Raw genomic sequence first — 9,691 nt, 5'->3', positions numbered from 1 at the left:
ACCTCGTTGTCGTCTACGCGATCATTTAATTTGGCTTCTATCATCTAGTGCGCGTTGGACGATCATCTACTTATGGCGTTTACTACACGATGGAGTCCTCCTGGCGGTTCAAGACCCGATTTTCCTGTGAACCAGTTTGCTCGATGAAAAATGTAATAGATAGGGTTATTTCATTCTGGTTTTTTGTAAAGGCTCATCCCAGTCCATTAATCCTTTATTTTTTACATGCAATGTATGTTTTTTAATATGTCATATGGTATGCACATATAGTAAATCTCACCTTAGGTTATGCATTGGTCATGTATCATCTCTTTATTATAATTGTTATAATTTTGAGAAGCATGTTTTAATTTACATAAATGTATGCTCATGCATCATATAATATAAGGGTTATATTTATGTATGCTTTATTTATTTAACATTATATTTATAAGCATTATAAATACTTCGTTATGTGGGATGAGTGTTTTAGTTATTTATTTTATAAATGATTATAAAATGAATTTAGAACAAAAATAATTAGTAAAAGATTAATATGTAGCAAGTCTATCTATAGTAGACCTTTTGTCGAAGGCAGGTTTTGTCTAGGTTGGGGTATTTAAGATGACGGCAACGGAACACCCTTACCTGGGAACCTACGTGGAAAGGTAATTTAGATAGATTTGATGTTTGCATGCAAATTATGGCCAGTCCATTAAAGAGTTTAATGTGACTAATTGGATTTGTTTTTTTAATTTCAAAGACAAAAGTTGTTTTTGAGCAAAAATAATAAATGACTTAGATCATCATCAGTAGTCGGATTGTCTAGGTTAATAAACCCCTAGGTAGAACATTCAGTGAGAGGTTCTTGGGACATTTGATGCTTCATTTTCACCTCTCGCGTTTCTCCCTCATAGTCCACACAGTGAGATCTACCCTCGGCCGAGGCACCTTTGGCGTGTCACCCTAACGGATGGTGTTTGGGTAGGACAATATCAAGGTGGGTGGAGAGAATGTTTATAGTAAGTAGGAGCAGGAAATGCGAAAGCATATCCCTCGGTCTCCCTTGTTGGATTGAATAAAGTTTCTGTGCATCGCCTCGTGGCACCCTGGGTGTGTCCCCTATAGGATGGCTGTTTTGCACATTTCTTTATTTGATCTCCTATAAATGAATAAGGTTACTTAGTCTCTTGTCTTAATCTACTTTTTTCCCTACGGTGAGCGCATTAAAGCGGGACTTTAGGGCTGAAAACGAGGGGTTACACTTACGAAGGATTGTTAAGGGTTAACTATTCTAGACCGAACAAATGGTGGCTATTATGCATTAATCTTATGCGTTGAACTTGGCCACTTACTTTCGTTTTGGCTTACCTACACGGGTGTCATGCGAAGTATCCAACTACAGATAAGTGCCTTTCACAATTTTAACTCTCATCAGCTTGGGTTTCCCCTTTGCACTGACAGTGGAGTTTTTATTACCATTTTTTTTACACAATGTGATGGATGCATTTGCCCGGACCACTGCCACCCCCAAACTTAGAAAGTGGCAGTGCTTTTGCCGAAAAGCTAAAAACAAACTCATCAGGAATGTCGTAACAAATGTTTGAGCAGAGGTTTACACATGATAAAACTTAGACTGTCAAACCTTGAAGAAGATATCAAGTAAGGTGAGCCTTGCGACGTTAGTTAGTGGATGGAGTGATGCCATAGGTGCTAATCTTTCAACACAAAAGTCGACAAACGAACAAAAGAAAATTTCAGAAGGACAATGCATAAAAGATAACAAGAAATGAACCTTCGAGTAGAATAACACTTGTGACCATAATTTAGAATTCATGCGGTCATAGCCACGCGTCGAATGATGGAGAATATTCTTCCGTTGAATCTATGCACCGAGGAGAATTATTATCGCCTACAAGGAGCAAACACACCACATCCAAGAAAGCAGCCGCAAATCCAGAATGACAATAATCACATAAATAAACTAAACTAGGAAAGTAAGGTAAAGATAGATTAGAAGATATCCCTGGAGAAATTAGAGTGAAGCCACCGCAAGGAGTCTTCGATGTAGGAGATTGATCTCAACTACTTAGGTCAAAAGACTCGTCCTGACTATCGGAGCTTCTAGCATTTGATGGCCGCATGTTGGTTGACACGTGCCTAAGACTGCTTTCAGCTGATGCGACGAATAGCCTTTCTATCTCGGGGTCAATGTTGGCTCTTGGCGCATCGCCTTCACTCAAATATTGTTTGCAACTTGGTCGCACATGCTACAATACTCCCAAGATTAAAAGAGTGCCTGCGAAAACACAAAACTTAACAAACTATTAGCTACCATGTCCCCAACAATGGCACCAAAAGCTTGATGCATGGGAAATGGAGTGTAAATATGCATGCATCTTATGATATGCATTGATCTCCATACAACGATGGTCATGCGTTGGACTAAGAAATATGCAATATGCGTTTAAGAATATATGTGATGACCATGCGTTCCTACCACAAGTTTTCTTACTCTCTCACCAAGTATAATGAGATCGCAAGTTTCTCGGGTGATCCGAGGTCGAACTCAAGGACTTATAACTGAATACTGCGAAGTAATGTGTTTGCAACAATGAATAAAAGAATAAGAGAGTTAAAGGACTATGCGCTACTCCTACTCCTAACTAAATAGATTGAGCAATAGAAGTATGACTATGAGAATTGGTAGAGATGCGGTAACTGTTAACGCGTAATAAGATGCATGGAAAAATAGATAAAATGGTGGAGGGGATAACTTCACTGCATCACCAAGCTTGATCACAAGGGTAATCCCAACTAGCACAAGGTATGTGATTCTGCTATACACAAATATACGCATACGATGCATATGTGAAATAGTCGAGAGAACTTATGTCTAAGTTTCTATTCTTGCTTATGCATTTTAATCTGACTCTCCAAAGCCTAAATTCTGTCTTTAGACTACTCTCCCAAGTATGTCCAAATGATGAATGATGCACTCATAAGATAAGATGATCACATAAAGCATTGTTGTGTTGAACATAAGATCATTCCTATCTCTAGGAACACTGCTTACTTTGCTTAGTGAGTTCCACTACTTACCCTCTCGAGGAGTTAATCGCGGCTGATCAGCTCATAGACAAGCGTTGCTACAGCCTTACACTAAGCAAAGAGGATTTACTCACTTACTCGCACAACGCACACCTCTCGGTGGTTTGCTACATGCTTCATATGTCTATGCCCACATGATTGAGTATGCGATACTCTTGCAATCTTACTTAGTTCGTTGCAATGAAAGTAAGGGATGATAAAGAAGATGTTAATGAAGATGGAGTCGAAAGAAATAAAGAGATGCATTTATTACAAAATGTATTAATGTCTTAAGCCAAAATGTAATACAATACAGAGAAAATAAGAGAAATGCAAGGCTAGATGTAGGCAATCTCTTGCTTCCATCAGATGTATGTCAAGGCTGTTGGTGGTGCCATGGATGGGGGGTGGAGTAGTCTCTCTTGAGATCTATCTCTGGAAAAGCTCCGGTCGTCACTCGGAATGGGTGAAGGAATGAAGAACTCTCAAAGAATGTCTTCTCATGCTCTTATCTGTGATCAAAAGAATATGCCTTAAGACAGATGCTCAGATGCCTTGAATTTGGGCTCCAAGGCTCTATTTATAGGGCTCAATCGCCTACAGCATTGATGGTCCCGCTTTGAATCTCTGTCACTAACGACGCGATGGACCTACTTTGAATCTCTGCTATTAACGGCGCGATAAGTGAAATGTCAACATCATCTTTTTTATACTCCCAAGGTATGCATTCATGCTTGGTTTCCGAAGTGCCATTGCATTCCACGAACCTTGTGAATCACTCTTCTATCGTGGTTATTACTCTATAGCCGTAACCTCCATGCGATGGATGCATGCGATTAATAGCCGCAACATCCATGCGATGAACGTATGCGATCACCCTTGCGATGGTCTGGGATTCACTGCATGCGATTGATTCCTGTGATGGCTACAAAAGCAGACATTTTGACGTAGAATAACACATAATATTGGGTTAGCAAAGATTTCCCATGCCGATCGACACAAGCTCACTTTTTACATGAATTTTTGGTATAATCACCGCATATTCTACTTGTTAGCCCTCATAATTCTAAACAAAAGGCTACAATAACTTGTATTTCTACCAGCTATCAACTACTCTCTCAAGTACGTCCAAATGATGAATGACGCATACATACGATAAGATGATCGCATAAAATGCACAGCTTAGGTCATGCTAGTTAACTACTTCTCAACCTAGTAAAAAATTTAGCTACTCATGCACGGTGTGGTGAGATTGAACATAAATCGAAATGAAGTTTCCATTTTCTGCAAATAAAGTACTGAATACAAAATAACAAATGGATTTGAGAGATAACAAGCTTGGTAAGCAATGTCTTGCTTTCCGTGGCCTTTTACACTACTCTTTATCACTTCAACTCTATTCTAGTTGTGGATTCTTGCTCTCGCAAGGGTTGGCCTTCTCTCCTTTGTATTGCTTTTCGGCAGTCTCTTGATCTTTCCGGGAGTGATTTCTCTTGGCCTCACCTCGTCTCCTTACTCTCTTCGTCCTATATATATATGTATATGTATGTGCGTGAATCCCCTTCTCTCTAGTGGCATTCGGTATTTATAGATTTCAAGGTGAAACAACTATTCTTACTAATGATTGCAATGATGGGCGACATTAATTTCCCTACTCTATTGCGCCATTTAAAAGTCACCGAAAGTTCAATGTACTTGCTACAATATGGTTTTTAACGGTTTGTCAACTGAATTCGGAATCGACCGTTATCAGCTTTACGTCCAATCATGATTTATTATGTTGTCGCCTTGATGCAAGGTCTTTATGCAATCACTTTTTGAGAAACTTCTCACGATCGCATGACTTGCGGTCGCAACTTCAAGCGCGCAGTCGTATTATGCCCTTGGATTGCAATTTCATATGCGCCATTGCATTGTACCTGCACAAAATAGGTAAATTAACTGCTTTTATGCGATGAGCATTAGCGATCACAATTCCTTTCAGTTTGGCGATTTCAGATATGATATTGCCTATTTTATCATCGCTTTCTCTCATTGTTTTACTAATTTTAGTTTTAATAACTTGTATTTCTACTAGTTATCACATTCCCAAATTTAAAACAATGCTTATCCTTAAGCATAAACTAAAGATTTTCTTTAAAAATTCAACCACTTTTACCCTACCTAGATTTCTCAAGGTGCCTTATTTAAATTTCATGAACCAATGCCTTCTTAATTTCTATCCTTATCTCTTACTAAAATATTTCTAATCTTTAGGAACCGCAAGCTTAACCTTAAAAAAAAATTTTACTCGTTTCCAGGACATCGCATGATTTATTTCAAACTTTCTCAAACTAGGGTTTTCAAATTTTGACCCTTGCGCGATTCAGATATTCGTTTTGTGATCTTGCGCTGATCTGAGTGCCCAGCCTTCGTTTTGGCTTGCCTCCACGGGTGTCATGCGGGCATTCAACTATGAGCAAGACGCTCTTTCTCAGTCAAAACTCATGACCATCTCTTTATTCGGCAACGGAGTTGCGATCACTTGGTTTATGCAATGATCATGATTCCCACCTTCGTTTTGGCTTGCCCCCACGGGTGTCATGCGAACATCCAACTATGAGCAAAATCCAATCTCAACGTCATATATATTTTTTTTTGAATTTCTAAAAGTAACAAGGTTGAAAATAACATTACTAGCAACCCCAAATTTAACACACAACAATGTCCTCATTGCTGAGAGACAAAATAACTCATGTGATGGACTTAGGAATTTCGTTAAATAGTTTTGAAGGAAAGCTGGTAGACCGCTAAATTTTAGAAATGTTTCATGAATTGATTGTCCTGAAATTAATCTGACTCTAGTACATGCGGTAAGAAACAAAGGCATGAATTTCATCATTGAAGTCATAATTGGCAAGGAATGAATGCGACGACCAAATAAAGTAATAAAAAAAATACAAGATTGAGTTAAACGAAAGAGGATGCGATAGTAAATTCAGCAATATTAAATTCAAATGCAAAAAGTGCAAAATTGAAATAAGATGAGGCAAGGAAAGACACAACTCCCAAGTTTGTTTTGTCGCCCGCATCATTTTTTATCGCATCCTTTCCGGCTGTGGGCTGATTCTTTGATTGCGATAGGCTGATCGAACCGGTCGCATGTTTGAGGTTATCGCATTGCTCCATCGCAATCGTTTACCACGATTAGTGTGATAAATATCAAGAGGATAAAAGGTATGAAAAAAAAAGTTGGCAATTATAAAGAGTAGTAGTCACACAAAAATTAAGATAGATTCATGAAAGAAAAATAACAAAAGGATGCTAAAAAAAACGAGATACTTCGTCCCTGAGGAGTGTGTGTCTCTTATCAACACAGGGACTACACGTTTCTTCTTCATTCTGGCTTCCTCAGGTCCACGAAGGTTTTCTCGTGTTGGAAATCTCCTCCATGATACATCTTGACTCTTTGTCCATTTACCTTAAATACACTGGTCCCATCTTCGTTTGTTAATTCTACCACTTCATGCAGGAATACTTCCTTAATTATGAATAGTCCGGACCAATGCAATTTCAATTTTCCCGAAAAGAGTTGTAACCTAGAATTGAACAGTAATACCTTCTGACCTGCCTGGAGATTCTTTTCACATAGATGCTTGTCATGCCATCGCTTCGTGCGTTCTTTGTAAATTTTGGCATTTTCATACGCCTATACTCTCATTTATCTAGATCGAGTAACTGAAGTTTTCTCTCCTCCTCTGCAGCCTTCAGATCAAAGTTAAGCTTATTCACTGCCCATAGCGTCTTATGCTCTAATTCCAATGGCTGCTGACAAGCCTTCCCAAACACCAACGCATACGGTGATATGCCTATGTGTGTTTTATAGGCAGTCCTATATGCCCACAAGACATCGTCAAGCTTCATGGCTCAATTCTTCCGCAATGGATTCACCACCTTCTCTAAAACCGTCTTGATTTCTCTGTTAGAAACCTCAACTTGTCCGTTTGTCTGGGGTGATATGTGGTGGCAATCTTATGGTGGACATTGTATTTGATCAGTAGTTTGTTAATGATACGATTGACAAAGTGGGTCCCTTCGTCACTTATTATGGCATGTGGAGTTCGAGTGAAGATGTTTCACTATAAGAACTTAGAGACTGTTGTCGCATCGTTTGCAACACATGAAACCACTTCAATCCACTTGGAAACATAGTCGACGACCAACAGAATGTATTTATTACCATTTGACGGTGGAAATGGTCCCATGAAATCTATACCCCAAACGTCGAATAGTTCCACTTCCAATATGATGTTCATCGGCACCACTTTTTTCTCTAAAATGTTTCCAGTGCATTGGCACTTATCGAATTTCATAGAATATTCTCATTCATCCTTAAATAGAGTTGACCAGTAATACCCAATTTGCAAAACTTTTTCCCGCCCCCGAAATGTCCTCCATAGGGTGATTCATGACATTGAAAGAGTATGCGTTGAAAAATAGTCTCTGGAACACAGAGTCTCAATATCTGGTTTGGTCCCCTTTATAAAGATTTGGCTCGTCCCAGTAGTAGGATTTACATTCATGATTGAGCCGCTTCTTTTGGTGGGATGTGTAATTTTTTGAGAATTGTTTGCAGACCAAGAAGTAGACAATATCTACATACCAGGGTAGTTCTTCAATTTTAAGCAACTACTCGTCCGGGAAGGATGCGTTCACCTCCGACTAAATGCGATACACTTCAGGATTTCTAACCTCGATAAATGGTCAGTGACCTAGTTCTATATTCCCTTGTGGCCGATTATTTCCATATTAAATTCTTGGAGTAGGAGAACCCATCGAATTAGTCTCGGCTTCGCATCTATTTTGGTCATTAAATATCTTATTGCTGAGTGGTCAGTGTGGACTACAACTTTTGATCCTAACAAGTAAGGTCTAAATTTTTCAATTGCAAAGATTATTGCTAGAAGCTCATTCTCGGTGGTGGTGTAGTTCGATTGCGTGGATTTCAATGTTCTACTCGCATATGTGATGGGGTGTAACATTGTCTTTACCTTTTGTGCTAAAACTGCCCCCATCGCATATCTACTGGCATGCACATAAGCTCGAATGGCTTTGTCCAATCGGGTGCGATCAAAATTGGCACTGTAGTCAATGCGTCCTTTAGTGCTTTGAATGCGGTGAGGTAGTGTGCATCAAAGTCAAAAGTTCTATTAGCTTCCAACAACACATTCAATGATCAAGCTATTTTGGAGAAGTCTTTCACAAATTGTCTGTAGAACCCCGCATGTCCTAAGAAACTCCTTAAAGCTTTCATATTTTCTAGAGGTGGAAGTTTTTCTATGGCTTCAATTTTTTCTTTATCCACCTCTAGCCCATCCTTTGAAACCTTGTGCCTAAGCACAATTCCTTCTTTAACCATGAAATGACACTTTTCCTAGTTCAGCACCAGATTAGTCTCTTTGCATTCTTTTAGTATCCTCTCCAAAATTTTTAGACAGATTTCATATATTTGCCCATAGACCGAGAAATCGTCCATAAAAATTTCAACTGAGTCTTCAAGGTACTCGGAGAAGATTGCCATCATACACCTTTGAAACGTGTTGGGCACATTGCATAGTCCAAAAGGCATGTGACGAAAGGTGAACGTTTCCATATGGACAGGTGAATGTGGTCTTTTCTTGATCCTCTATGCTATCATAATCTGGTTATAGCCTGCATACCCCTCAAGGAAACAGAAATAGTCATTCCCTGCTAGTCGATCGAGCATTTGATCAATGAAAGGTAAAGGAAAATGATCTTTTTTAGTCGTCGCGTTGAGCTTTCTATAGTCCATACAAATCCGCCAACCAGTGACAGTCCTCATGAGGATCAACTTGTTGTTTGCGTTCGGGACTATTATCATTCCATTTTTCTTGGGAACGCATTGCATGGGGCTAACCCATGTGCTATCAGCGATAAGGTATATGATGTCGACATCTAACCATTTATTGATTATATTTTTGATAACCTCTTTCATCGCAGGGTTCAGTCTGCGTTGAGGTTCTATTGAGCCTTTCTGGTTTTCTTCAAGCCAAATGTGATGCATGCGGTACGTTGGGCTGATACCTTTGATATCTGCAAGCGTCCATCCGATTGCTCTAATATATTTCTTCAGAATACTGAACATTGCATTTTCTTTTTCTTCCGGTAACACAAAGGATATGATTATTGGCAAGGTTTCATTCTGGCCAAGGAAAATGTACTTCAAGTGATTTGGTAGAGTTTTCAGCTCCAGTGTAGGTGGTTGCTCTAAGGAGGGTTTCTATGTTTTTCTTTCTTCATTCAAATTCAATTTTTCTTCATTGTTCACTGTCTCTGTTATTGCATGGCAGATTTCTAAGGATGTTGTCGCATCCTCTCTTTCTTCATTTTCTTCCTCGAACTCACAATCTTCAATGCAAGTTTGTTCGTCGTCAAAATCTGATAAGCCTTCATTTTCTGGGAACTTCATTGCCTTGATAATATTAAACCTGAGCTTCTTTCCATTGATGCTCATCGTGATTTCTCCTCTGTGTACATCTATTTGAGCACGATCAGTAGACAAGAATGGTCATCCTAATATGATTGGCACATCTTTATCTACTTCATAATCTAGAATGATGAA

This window comes from Benincasa hispida, chromosome 3 (genome assembly GCF_009727055.1).
Source record: "Benincasa hispida cultivar B227 chromosome 3, ASM972705v1, whole genome shotgun sequence".
In the NCBI taxonomy this organism is placed as follows: domain Eukaryota; kingdom Viridiplantae; phylum Streptophyta; class Magnoliopsida; order Cucurbitales; family Cucurbitaceae; genus Benincasa; species Benincasa hispida.
The sequence above is the reverse complement of the archived record's forward strand: the minus strand, read 5'-3'. Positions refer to the sequence as shown.